At 39.3% G+C, this 14170-nt stretch overlaps 1 long non-coding RNA gene across 1 annotated transcript in view; it reads right to left on the bottom strand.

Annotated features, from left to right (window-relative positions):
• Positions 1 to 14170, bottom strand: part of LOC120621653 (uncharacterized) — a 222121-nt gene that overhangs the window by 86360 nt on the left and 121591 nt on the right. The window contains exon 6 of the long non-coding RNA XR_005658229.1: positions 11615 to 11713. This is a non-coding gene — a long non-coding RNA (uncharacterized LOC120621653). The remainder of the gene's footprint in view (positions 1 to 11614; positions 11714 to 14170) is intronic.

Here is a 14170-nt window from a genome sequence, read left to right as displayed (position 1 = left end):
TTATATAACATCACACAGCTTCATGTACTTCATCAGGGAAACAAGACTTAACATCTTACTCATGGGATTGTTTTAAGGATTGGATAGGAAATTGCATGTAAAGGAACCTAATGATAATGAGTGGTCATCTGATAGTTTTAAATCTATATCTTCCTACTCTTAACTTTCCAACCTGTAAGAACAGATAGAAGCCAAAGAATTTATTTTTATCTGGACAGGGGCAGCCTTATAACCTCAGTCCCCTTTACTTCTTGAATCTACTCATCATCTCTTCGAATTCTCTTACAATATACATTGCCACAGACCAACTTAGCAAACATTTCTGCTTTTTGTAGAGCTGAGACGTCAACTTAATATCAAAGAAAGACCAAAAGTGTATTACGAATTAAGATAGAAGTTTCCAAAGAGCAGTAGATGCGACACTGAAGCAGAGACACACACACAGATGGCCCAAGACATTTGCTATGTACAAGACTTTTGAAAGTTTAATCACTTAGCCTCTATGAGCTCCACCTCTAAAACTACGTTAATAATACCCACTTCACAATGCTGTTGGAAAGAACAAATGAGAGAATGTGAAAACATCTGCAACAGTTGCTGGTCTGACTTGAACCTCTAGCTGTCCCCATATAAAAATATTTTGCTTCAAAATTGCGCCCACATCAAAATGTGTTGGCACTCATTACATTAAAGTTGTAAATGTGATTTATACTATATTCATGCTTTTGTAGATGTATACATATCATCTTCTTAGGCAATCCTGATACACAAGGTATAGAAATCCTCTTTGAAAGCTTCTTCCAACCTGCCATGAATTTGATCTATCATTTTGTGATCAAGATAAGGCCTCATTCTGCATCACCAGCTACCAATACACAAGTAAGAATCACTTTATTAAGACATAAACTGCTGATGCTTCATCATATACTATATTTGGGATATAATCTTCCTTACTTTCATAGAGTACGAGAGAATAAAAGCAGATCTGACCACTGAGAATGGTCTGCTTTGAGCAGCCTAGTCTCTTTGAAACAAACATCTCATGATTAATTCTTCTTTCCAGAAGACTGTCACAGAGTTTGATGTTACTTTCACATTGCTTCTTGGAATATGTCTGAGTCATGTAACTATCACTATGGTCTGGTCTTCAAAATACTTGTGTCTATCTTCACTGGTTGGATCAGCCCTAAGCCAATGCCAACTGAAGTTAGTTTTCTATGCACAGGATTAAGAGCTGAAATAGTTAATACTCAGTATGGCAGAAGGTGGCAACCATTCAGAGGTGACATTGACCCAGCACCCAAGCCGGGTTCTAGAGACCCTACTGCTCTGCCTTCAGCTACTGAGCTCTGGGAAGATAGGCAGGGGAAAGATCAGGATGACCACTCAGGAAGCTCAAGAGAGCAGCTATTAACCAAAAAATAAGGACCGATTTCTCTATCTTAACCACTAGTAAGGACATAGAGTACCTCCTTCTAAACATGTACCCTGATGGATGGAAAGCCAGAGAAATGAAAGAGCCCGGCCTGTAAGAAGCTGCCTAAAACTCCCAACTTTAAAGTAGTTATAAGAGCAGAATCATGAGAGCTTTGAAATCTCTATTTAAATGCAAATTGGGAGAGAAACTCCTCAAAGCATCAGAACCTATTATCACATTGGTACCTATTACCTGAAGACCAGCCAGTGGACACTATAAAAAGTAGGGCAGAGCCCTGGAAGGCAGGAGAGACTCTGGCCTAGAAATTCTAGAAGTTTGCAAACCTGAGGAAAACAGAGAAGGTGGAAAGATTCTGGGGTTGCCTGGAGTCCTGAGGAGGACAGATAATATACTCGATGCCGCCTAGCTGACCCACGTACCCCTTCTATCCAAACGGTTTATGCAAGCTTGTACTAACAAAACTCAACCACAGTACACAGGCTAATTCAATGCTGCCAAACTTTTTGCCACCTTTTTTTTTTTTTTTTTTAAGACATATTGATCAACAGTTATTTAAGGTAGGGCTTTTAATAACCAAAACCTCTTACTGAATTTTAGATTCCTTGTAAGCAACCCATCATGCCATTTGTTTTAAAGATGTTTAAGGAAGCGGCTCAATTGAACTCTTGTGAAATAACCACAGATGGTAAGAAAAAAGATGAATTGCCCAGACTTGCAGAGCCATATAAATGAATCGCTGCTAACAAAAGGTACTTTTTCAAAAATTCAGCAAACGATCTTAAAAAATGGATTAGATGGTTTCATAACCTTCTTTGAACTAACTTCACATTTGCACAGTGAATAGAAGAGTAAAGGGATCTCTGTAGCTCAGTAAAGCTTATGAGCATTCTGATCTTTGTAAATATATATCTGACAATGAAAATTTTATTTTAGAATCACTCTGTGAACAAGGTTTCGTATATATACCAGTAGGAGAGTTTTTAAGCTAATTAAATTCAGTTATATTGGAAAACTTATTCTTCCTGGATTTGCAATGCATTTGATTCTAACATCTATTACAAATTCTGTAATATTGATTGCTTTTTTAATGGAAATATCGATCCCACCACATAGGTGTCATTATTTCTTCCAGTTGAAAAATGTGAAATCTCAGATCTACATGTTGCCTAACAGCCACTGTATACATGGATGGAAATATGGTATCTCTTGTTAAAAAGCTATTTATGTGTGTGTGGGGTGGGGGAGGAGGGAGAGATAGAGGATTAAAAACAAAATAATCTTTAATATAGTATTAATGTGCTTTTCTCAGTTTTGATTTTCCTACCTCAATGACTTGTGAAAAGGCCAAATACAACATTCCAGAAGAATCGATTGCTGGTGAGTGGAGAAGAAAGGGGCAAGAAGCCCAAGAGTTAATATCCAAAAAGCAGAAAAAAACAATTTAAGAAAATCAGCCCAGAAGTTGAGATCTTTTCACTATTCTAGATAAAAGAAACAGAAAATTTGAATGTTGCATGCAACTTGGAGATCGGTATGTGTGCAGCCAGTAGACTGAGTTGCGACAATTACCCTAGAGAAATTTGGAAGGCTGGATATTGGGGTGAAGGGGGGGCATATGAAAAAACATAAAAAAGGATCAGGTTCTTTCCAAATAAGCACTCCTAAATTTTGACAAAATAGTATTGACCAATCCAGAATCTGGAGCCTGGCTTTTTGGGTTCAAACCCAGCTGCAATGATCTTGAGAAAGTCACTTAAGACCCCCTCACATGTAAAATGGGAATAAGGAGAGGATCTACCCCATAGGACTGTTGTTAAGGGTTACAAGAATAAATATTTGTAAGCTCTTAGAGCCGTCCCTGGCAAATATTTGATGCTGTAAATTTTTTTATTAACAAAATGCAATAAAATATTTATGAGATTTATATGTAAATAGGGGTTAATTTCATGTGACCCATTCATATAAACACCTCTTGACACTTTCCATAAGCCATATGCCTTCCTCCAGCCCTGATTTTAATTTAATATGAGAGTTCAGAAGGTCAAAGGTCACAATCTTCTGAATCCCCAGGACTTTGCCCGTCTATGCCTCCAAACTTTCAAATAAGCAATAGGAACAGTTGAGCAGGAAATTTGATTAAATTAAGGTCCTGCCATTACTTCCCCACGCTTATTTTCAGACGGTTTAATTAAAGTTTCTGACATGAAGAGAGCTATTTCTGTTCATCTATTCAGAGTTGGTTATGGAGAAAAAACTGAAATAGGCAGGCTGTTTCAGTCCATTTGTAACAATATAGTTGTACAATTAAGCTGGAAGGGTACGAAGAAAGTCTATATAATTTTTCTTCTTATAGAGGTATTTGTTAGAGAACAAATTGAGGTCTCAGATGGAATAATGTTGAGACGAACCAGTCATAGGAACATAGTAGCTTCAAATGTTCAATGTGGACTCGACATCCAAAATTTTAATAATGTCCTTATTTTATTAGCAATTCATTCTAAAAAGCTACAGAATGATCAAACTGAACTAATTAATGCACTACTTTTTAACTATTACTTATTTCTGCTGATATGCTTAAGTATTCCTTTAGATTAGAAATATGCATTATTTTTTAATAGCTAAAATGACAGAAACTAAATAATTATCTGCAAAGGATTTGAATACTCCACTTAATTGTTTTATCCATACTGGGAAATGGATACTATATATCAGAAAATGTCTAGGAGCCAGTCAAGCTTTCTGAAAGGAGCTGAAAGAAGCATGGATAGGAATTCTAAACAGTTTTTCTCTCAGGCCTCAAAAAATCCCATCAGGTCACAGAACTTGTATGTCTCTTCCCTCATCCTGAAGCCAGAAATGGCTACAAAACCATTTATTCAGTCTGCAATGCGCCAACTCCATTTGTCAGCTGGCCTGAGCAGGTGAACGATGGCAGGACATGTCGGTCACCTGGAGGGTAGCAGCTGCTGTGAGTGCTGAAGAGGCCCAAATCGGGAGGGGCAGCCTCACACTGTGCTGCCAAGAAGCAGCTTCCTCTCGCCCACATGGATGTGCATTCAGCCTCTGCACACCTGGGCCAGGGCTTTGGGCACCATCCATTATGCCAGTGATCACACAAGTCTCCAGCTTCCTGGGGAGCTAAGGTGAGGAATGCTTAATTGCACTGCAAAATAGCTTTTGCAGGAACAGATGTAGCCTTTCACATTCTGGTGACTTTGGGGAGGGAGTGGAAAGAGGAGGGAGGAAAAGGGATCAAAAAGGAGAAGTAGACGGATGGGGCAGCAAAAATACAAAACCTACTAGACCTTTGAATCACTTTTCACCTATCTCTATCACAGACAAGTGGTATCTAGAGAGTAAAGAAATGGCCTTCGTGTAGGAATGTGGTTGTCATTTGAACAAATGTTCTTTACTAAATTCAGTCGCAATTAGGATAGCATATACTTTTTTGGAACTTTAAGATATAACGGACATTCTCTAATATGCATATAAATAAAATGTACAATTTGATCATTTTGATGCATGCACAGACCATGAACCTATCACCACGATCAAGATAATGAACATATCCATCACCCCCAAAAGTGTCCTCAGGTCCCTTGGTAATCCCTCCTTCCCCCTCTGCCCACTTTTAGACAAAGATGACCTGCTTCCAGTCACTAAAGACTAATCTGCATTATCTAGAATTTTATGTAAATGAACTTGCATGTACTTTTTTTCCAAGCTTTGAGGGCAGCATGCTTTTTAAATTGTATTTTAAATTTAGCTTTTTAAATGTTATTTCATTATGGTAAAAATACTTAAAAATTTAAGTGGATGAATCTCATTAAAGTATACAGTACAATATTGTTGACTATAAGTAGTACAATGTTGTACAGCAGATCTCCAGAACTTATTTAGCTGGATTAACTGAAACTTCATGTTCATTGGTTAGTAACTCCCCATTTCCCCCTCCCTTAGCCCCTGGCAACCAACATTCCACTATCTGATTCCATGAATTAGACTATTTTAAATGCTTCATTTAAGTGGAATCATGCAATATTTGTCTTTCTGTGACTGGCTTATTTCACTTAGCAAATGTCCTCAAGGTTCGGCCATTTTGTCATATCTTGTAAAATCTCTTTTTTAAAACTAAAAGGTATTTCCTTGTATGTATATACCACGTTTTCTTTTTTCATCCATCTTTCAATGGACATTTAGGTTGTTTCCACATCCTCGCTATTGTGAATAATGCTGCCATAAATATGAGAGGGCTAATGAGATACTGATCTCAATCTTTTTGGATAAATGTTCAGAAGTGGGATTGCTAAATCATATGACAGTTTTAATTTTTCGATGAACCTCCTTACTGTCTTCCATAGCAGCTGCACCATTTTGCATTCCAACAATATGCAAGGGTTCCAGTTTCTCCACATGCTCACCAACACTTGCATTTTCTTTGATAATAGCTGACAAGTATGAGGGGATATCTCATTGTAGTTTTGGTCTCTAATTCCCTGATTAGTGATCTTGAGCATATTTTCATATACCTGTTAGCCATTGATGTGTCTTCAGAGAAATATCTATTCAAGTCCTTAGCCTATTTTTTTTCTCCTCTTTAATTCCACCCCCCTCCGCACTTCCATCCCTGACCTATGGATGTTGCTGTCTCCCCTTAAGAACTGGATCTCTGAAGGCGGGGCGTCTCCTCCCACACGCTTGCAGAAGGCACTGTGGGGGTGGGGGTGCTGGCGCACCCGGGGCATGGTCCGTGGCTCCACCTGGGGCGCGAACCCAGTACCTTCTGCATGTAAAGCAGACGTGCTAACCACAACACTATGGAGCCATCTCCCTTAGCCCATTTTAAATCAAATAACCAGGGTTACTTTGCCATAGAATTTTAGAATTTCCTCTCACAGACTCTTTTGTTCCATCTTACTCCATCTTTCTTTGTCTTTAAATAGTTTTTAATTCTAACATTCACCAGCTAATACAAAAGTATTTTTAACCCATTCACACATACCAGAGCTTTACACTGACCATGTATTATAATCAGTTTGATGTCCTGATAAGGCTAATATAAATGTTGCCTGTCCCAGGCTACTAAAAGTCCTCTTTCTCACACAGGAACCTCAGTGGTTCCTGGTCATGACAGCAGAGTATGCTATCACAGATGAGCAACAGAGGTATATACCCTTGATGCTAAAGACCACCTATTTAGCACACCTACCTGAATCCATCTTGGAAAAATTTCAAACATTGTGCCTGTCATTTTACCATTAGAATTTCATTCCTTTGGACCTGAAGGAACCCACTTACTAAAAATGCACATAGATTTTGAGATTACTCTTTCTTAGTCTGTTTGGGCTGCTATAACACAATATCAAAACCGTGTGGCTTATAAACAGCAGAAACTTATTGCTTACAGCTCTAAAAGCTAGGAAGTCTAAAGATCAAGATGCTGGCAAATTCAGTACCTGGTAAGGGCCCGCTTTCTGGTTCATAGATGGCTGTCTTCTCACTGTGTCCTCACATAGTTGGATCTCTCTCACGTCTCTTATAAGAACACTAATCCCATTCATGAGGTCTATGTCCTTGTGACCTAATCACCTCCCAAAGACCCACCTGCAAATATCATTACATTGGGGATTAAATTTCAACACATGAATTTGGAGAGGACACAAACATTCAATTTATAGCAACTCTGTCCTGAACTTTTCAGTCAACCAGTTAAAACTGGGATGAGACGATCGTGAAAAGGCAATTGGGAAAAGAACACAGCTTAGAGATGAGGAGACTGTTAGAGGAAGTTAGGAATCTCCTGTCCCTGGTTCCAGAGCCGGTTCCAGCAGCCATCTTTGAAATGCTAGTGCTGTCATTAATATCTGCTAATTGAGAATGATCTACAGCTGGATGGCCCAGGAGACCAGGCCTGCGCCCCTCCCCGCCACTCCGATACCCACACCAAATGCCTCTGGATGGCAGAAAACTCACTGGAGCTCCCCGTTCTTCCCCAGCAGTGAAGTCAGCTCTCCTGAACTGATTATAACTTTAAAGAAGGGAAGTACCCCAATTCTAAAGAAAACGTTTACTGTGAAACCTAAATGTATGAAACACAACACATTAACTGTGTGGGTGCAGCCACAGTTCTGCAAACACAGAAATTCTTGCCACCACAAAATCATGACCTCGAAATTGTCATTTTGACTCTTTTAGAAGAAAAATCATTACTCACCAAAACAACCCCACTCCCAGAGAGGACTGTGTATGCCTAAATAAAGTGCGTGAAGGAAAAGTCAATTTAGAAAGGAGGGAGGGTGGGGATTGAAGAGGACAGCCTTGCAACCTTGGAAATAAGAGCAACAGTGTGGCCTTGAATACAGGGCGTCAGTTTCCCCTCCTGTAACGCAAGATGGTCAGGCTAGAAGATCTCTCCTTTTTTTCCCAGCATCAATATTCAGCAAGGCACAAGAAAAGGCATGAAAGGAGAAAGAAACAGGATGATTGGACCAATAAGATACAGGCTGACCAACAAATATTTGGAGAGTTAAAAAATTTTAAAAATCAACCTCAAGATCAAAGCAAACCCAAAGGCATAGGACAGCCAGATTAGAAAGTGCCAATGAGGCGGCAATCCAAAAATGTCACAGATGAGCCATCCACCTGAGTCACTCTGACCCATCCACCAAGAAATTTAACAGGGTGGATTCAAGAGCAGAGTTGCTTTTAAACCAGTACCTCCACTCCAAACAGCAAAACAATTCCCTCTGACTGTTCCTTTGTAGTGAAGGGTTATAGCTGTAAAGCTGCCAGCTCCACGGCATGACTAGCATATAGACTATAAGGTCGCTGGCCTGTTAAATACATTCTGTAGTCTCCCTGAAAACAAGGCAGACCGCAGGGGTTGGTGTGTGGTCAAAGCACCTGGGTCAGATGCCAGGGTCACATTCACTCTGACACTTCCTGCTGGCAGTTGAAGTCAGTAATGTTTAATGGTTAGGAAGCATTTCTCTGCTTTTATTCTTAATTTTTAAAGAAATTTAACTATCCTGAGATTTTTTTTTCCCAAAACAAAAAGAATAAACATTGCTAAAATGAGTAAGAAATGGTTTTCAAACCTTAGCATGCATCAAAACTACCTGGAGGGCTTTTTAAAACACAAATTGCTAGGCTCCACTTTCAGAGTGTCTAATTCAGTAGGACTGGGGTGGGCCCCAAGAATTTCTGTACTGATGCTGCTGATCTTGGGACCACACTTTGAGAATGACTACTCTAAATAACTTCCTTTCCTTGGTTTGGATAAATTAGATTCTTGAACAACCAACAATAGTTAACATTTATTGAGGGCTTACTATGTGCTAGACACTAAGTGCTAAGTGATTTATGTGCAAGAATTATTTTATTTAATCCCTATACCAGCCCTTTGAGGTATTATTTGTTATATTTTGCAAGTGAGGAAACTGAAGCTTAAGGAGGTTATGAAGAGAATAGCAGGTAAAAATGCCAAGTCCTGTGGCAATCTCTAAGCAAACTGAGGGAGCAGGTAGGCTAATGAATGGTTCTGCATTTGGGATCTAAAAATCCCACTGAGCAAAGGGGAGATGAAAAAGACTAGGGAAAACAGTAGTCCATGTGAAAAGTGCCTGAGTTTTCAGTGGCAATGAGTTTAAAAGATTCAAAAAGCCACCCAAAAAGCCACAGTCATTTCTAACTGCATTCCCAGTACCTAGGATAGGGGTCTCAAATCCTACAGCCTTTGGGACCAGATAGGTGGCGGTGGTATTATTGCTGCTGTTAGTATTAATAATATTGTTAGTATCCATATTATCATTCAGGAACCCAGTATCCTCCCATTCAGTGACTCACTATCCCAAGGGTCCTGGGCGTCTTCCAAGGATGCCCTGCATCCACTGAGTAGACAATAGAAGAGTGACAGTGGAGCATCGCACATGGAAGGTTTTTATGGGACAGGCTTAGAAATACTGAGTATCATTCCATCTTCATTCTGTGGCTAGAATTACTTCACATGACCACACTTAATTACAGAAAAAGCTAAGGAATGTAGTTTGTGCACCCAGGAAGAAGCACTAATGGGATCAGTGCATATCTAAGCAGTTTTTGCCACCGTAGATCTTCCAGACGACTTGTCATCCTTCTTCCTTTACTCCAACACACCGGAAATCCTTAGTTTTGGACTTTCTCACTATCCCTACAGACCCCTCGAGAGCTCTCCTGAATTCACCAATGAATTCAGCACCTAGTTTACTGTCTTCATCTCTACTTCTGTACCGTCCTCAGTGCCTTCAATATCTCCACAGATGAGCTGTTCAACATTTTGGCTTCTCTGGCCCTTGACCTCCTCACCTCTAGAAAGATTTATCTTTCTAGCTCACCTCTATCCCCCACTCAATCCCATAATAGCTGAACCATTTCCAAAAATTTCAAGTTTCTACTTACTGACCACCAATTTCTATCCTTCTGGTGCACTCAATTATTCCCATTTCAAGATTTCTTCATCAAATCTTGAATGTCTCCAACAATATTCATCACTCTCACCCCTTACCACTTACCACTTTTTTAATTACTAATCTCAGGGTCTAAATAATCACTTCCTTTAAAATACCATTAGTTTCCTGACCCACATCCATTATAATCACCTGCAAAACTCCAAACCCAGCTAAATTCAACCAGCTGCCTATCCCATGCTTGCACTCAAACAGCTAAACATGTTCTTCGCAAATATTCCACTTCTGGGACAATGGTTTAATTACGTTTCCCCATTCCCCAACCCCCTTGAAGTTAGGTTAGGCCAGGAATTAGCAAGCTACAAGAGCCCATATGAGCCAAATTCAACTCAATTCCTGTTTGTGTAAATAACGTTTTATTGGAACACAGCCACATTGCGTTAACAAAGTGTCTACGGTACTTTTGTAATTTTTTTTTGTTATATTTTACAAAAGTATTGGTCCGTGACAGATTTGGGAGGAACAACTTCCTCCCAACCCATGACCACTTTCATGCTACAACAGCAAGAGTGGAGTAGTTATGACAGACCATATGTCTACAGAGCATAAAATACTTACTCTCTGGCTCTTTACCAAAAAAAATTTACCAACTCCTCATTTAGACTATTATGTTTAGTGTCATCTGAGTTTTAAGAGCCATGAAAAGTGTCATGCATTTTGAAAGTCTTTTTTTATTAAAAGGTGATAATTTTTAAATGCTTAAAGCTATAATATTCAGTTATCTGTAAAAATAATTGATGGAGCTCTTCATGCCACAATATGACTGAGGTGTGTTTACATATGCTAATTCTACTTTTTTTTTTTTTACTATATTTTAAATCATCATCCCATGAGAACTTATAATAGCTCTGTAATGCTGGTTTGATTTAATGATAAGAGAAAGGAACTGAGGCATGGAGATTAATGACAACCTGTCAAATAACTACCCAGGCTGAGACAAAACCTCATTTTCTGGCTCCTAGCTAGCCAATATTGTCTCATTCAGCATTGCTGTCTCTCCAAGGGAGAAAGTTCCTACCCTCAAGAAAACACTGGGTACTCTGTCCCCATCATCACTCCCACTACAGGGCTCTGTACCCAGAAAATGCTGACTCCTAGACAGAAGCCAGCATAGTAACTCCTGGCACATTGCCAGGGCCTGGGGTAAATGCCTACACAAAACATCAGGGTAGAGACATCGCCAAATACAATCCCAGCATCATTGTTCCTTATGGGAAAGTAAAATAATCATCAAGGGAAAAAAAATCACTGCCTTCTCTGAATAGACTTCCTATGAACTATGAAAATGAGGGTAAACTGTTTTGTCAGTTTGCCTAGCTTCCTGAGCCCTCATCACACAGTCTCACATACATCTTCATCCGAGTAGAATGAAAGCTGACCTTTTGGTGTATTTATGGCTTACCTGGTACAACTTCAGTTTAAGACTTCTAATTGCTTTGAAAGTTAGCAATAGAACTGGAATTATGTGACTATGTTTAACAGACATAGATCTTATGCTGAGAGATGAAAAAAAAATGATCGTGCATGACTTCCACGGAAAGTCATTCAACCACAGCTAAATCTGGCTTCAGAGCCAGCCAGCCAGCCTTACCAAACACCCACCATGCCTCCTACCTTCTAAAATGAACAGTGCTCACAGTTCCTCCCAGGTCCACAATCCATAGAGACTCACCTGGCCAAGTGTGATGCTCTGCATCTTTCAGCTCACTAATCCAAATCCTGCATTCATACACATTGCGTGCATTTGAGACACTCCAGGAAAAGTCTCCACCTGTGGAAATCAATAAACAGATAATTCTTAACCCCATGTCACTTTCTCATTATGACAAATGCACAATCTGAGCCCAGCTCCCCACAAGCCAGCCACAGATCTCCCAGACTGTCTCCCCAGCAGCATTTGCCCCTGTACCCTTTCTCCCTCAAGCCCCAATCCCCTCATCACTAACACTAACCTGCCCTTCAGGATGACATGGAAATGTCAGTTTATCTAGAAAGTGGATTCCTCAAGGCTGTGCTAGATTACGCATACAATGTGCTCCTAAAACAACTTCTAAGGAACTAAATATTCACTTCCTAGGAGAACTTCTTATTGCAACTTGCAAATGGAATAGATTTGCATTAAATCCTGACTCCAAACCAAAAATCAAAATACACTAATTCTATGAAAACTGAAACTTAGTTACTTCACTTGTCTTTCTGTCCATCCTATCGAGGAGTCTAAGCTCTTTGAAAGCAGGAGCTGAGTCTTATTTTTAGTAGTAGCTCCAGTCCTAGCACAAGCACTGACAGCTAAGGGTCACTCGATACCAGTTTAATTAATATTGTTAGATTGCAGAGGGTCTAGAGTTTGTATTGTCTTTGTGCAATTGTAGCTGGAGGTCACATGCCATGTGACCAAAATGCAATACTAGACAGTGTAGATTTTACCTAAACTGATCATCCAGGCCAAAAGTTCAATTTACAAGACTTTTATCTTAAATGTTAATAGCTCAGCAATTATATTTAAAATTCTACCAAAACATGAGTTGACAACTTTTCCGTACTTTTGGCATTGTGTGATTTTTTGAATACAGGACAGAGCTGAAAATAGAGCACTTTTTGTACTGCAGAGCTAGACTCATAGTCACCTACACTGGCTATCCAGTCGTGCTGTCAGGCAGTTCTCATTGCTGTGTTCATGTGAAACCTAAGAGGACAGGGGCATGCCAAGCCTGAGAGTGACCAAGCCCAAGTCACAAAGAAGCTCACAAGCCTGTCTGCAAACAGAAATGGGAACTCCTGGTGGTGGCGTGTCAGGGCTCTGTGCTGAACAGGACTCTATTTCTGAGATGTTCTCTATGGATACCCTTGCTGGGACACGATATTTGCCCTTAAAGAAATGAGTTTTGCAGGAGCACCACTTAACATGAAAAACCTAAAGTGTCAGGTTCAGTAATATGTATCTCATAAATGGGCACATCTTATAAATGAGCATTACGATTTAAGCCACAGATTAAACATTAATGACAATGTGTAAATGAGACCCAGAGGAAGACACACTAGCTAGACTGTCCCTTATAAAAGATAGACACAATCATATTTTCCATGTATTCATTTTTTTCTTTTTTTAATAAGATCCCAAATCCCCCTAAGCACAGACACTTACGGTAAATCTAAAAAAAAGAAAAAAGAATTACTGTACACATCCTTCATGAAATGCAGGAGAGTTTCTGACTTGTTTTTATCATTTTATTACTGGTCTACTTTAATAAGATTTCAGTCTGATCTAATTCAAAAGCTACATTGTACCTTCTCTTTCTGTATCTTCACTCATCCCTTTAATGACTAGGAGTTAGAAAACATGTCAGAAATGGATCTTTAAATAATCAAAGTGTTACTTGTTACTTCAAGTGGTTAACAGGTTCTTTAATAAAACTGGGCATTTTTAGTTCTCTTGACACTCCCAGAAAACAATCATCCAGGGCAAAAAGTCACCTGTTTCATTATTAACACTAAACATTTTTGTGATGCTGTAGGGAAAAAAAAAAAAAGGCTAGAATTGAATATGTTCCTGAAAATATTTAGAATCTTTGCAAGCATATGCTACATATATTATAGAAAAAACTCCTTCTGGCTCATGTCTCTGGTGATAAATTAGTGGCTTCTTGTGCTTAAGCACGTGCATTGAAGGCAGGCTAGTACAATGACCTCCGTGGAACTTTCAATCAAATCTTGCACAGAACCAGGGCTCCAGAGGTGATCTTATTTCTTCCCAAGGAAGAGAGGCAGCTCCGTTTAATTTAGTACCTCAATCTCAGAAAATAGACAGAAAAACCACATAATCAAAAAAAAATTTAAGGCCCCACCAATTCAAAAAAAAAAAAGGAAGTAGGTAATTAAAGATTAAAAATACCCTGAAATCTTAATGTGCCAGTATAAACATGCCTCAGGATACCATGGCAACATTCTCTTCTTTTTTAATGAAATTGATTAATTAGCCTGTGAGCCTGCAAAATGTCAGAGCAAGAGGATTGAGAATGCCTCTCTCCACAGCTAACACCTTACCTCATCTCCTTCCTGAGCTTGTCAATCGAAACACTAGAGGTTGATCTGTGGAAGAAATCTCCAACTATAGCTCTGTTTTAAATGCATGAGGAAAGTGGAGACTTCGATAGCATGCATTCCAAATCAGCTCTGAAGATCCAGAGATGAGGATGTCTCAGATATATAAGCTCAAACGAAACACATC

Source organism: Pteropus medius, unplaced genomic scaffold, assembly GCF_902729225.1.
Source record: "Pteropus medius unplaced genomic scaffold, Ma_sr-lr_union100, whole genome shotgun sequence".
NCBI lineage: Eukaryota > Metazoa > Chordata > Mammalia > Chiroptera > Pteropodidae > Pteropus > Pteropus medius.
Note: the sequence above shows the minus strand (reverse complement) of the source record. Positions and strands in the feature narration are given on the sequence as shown.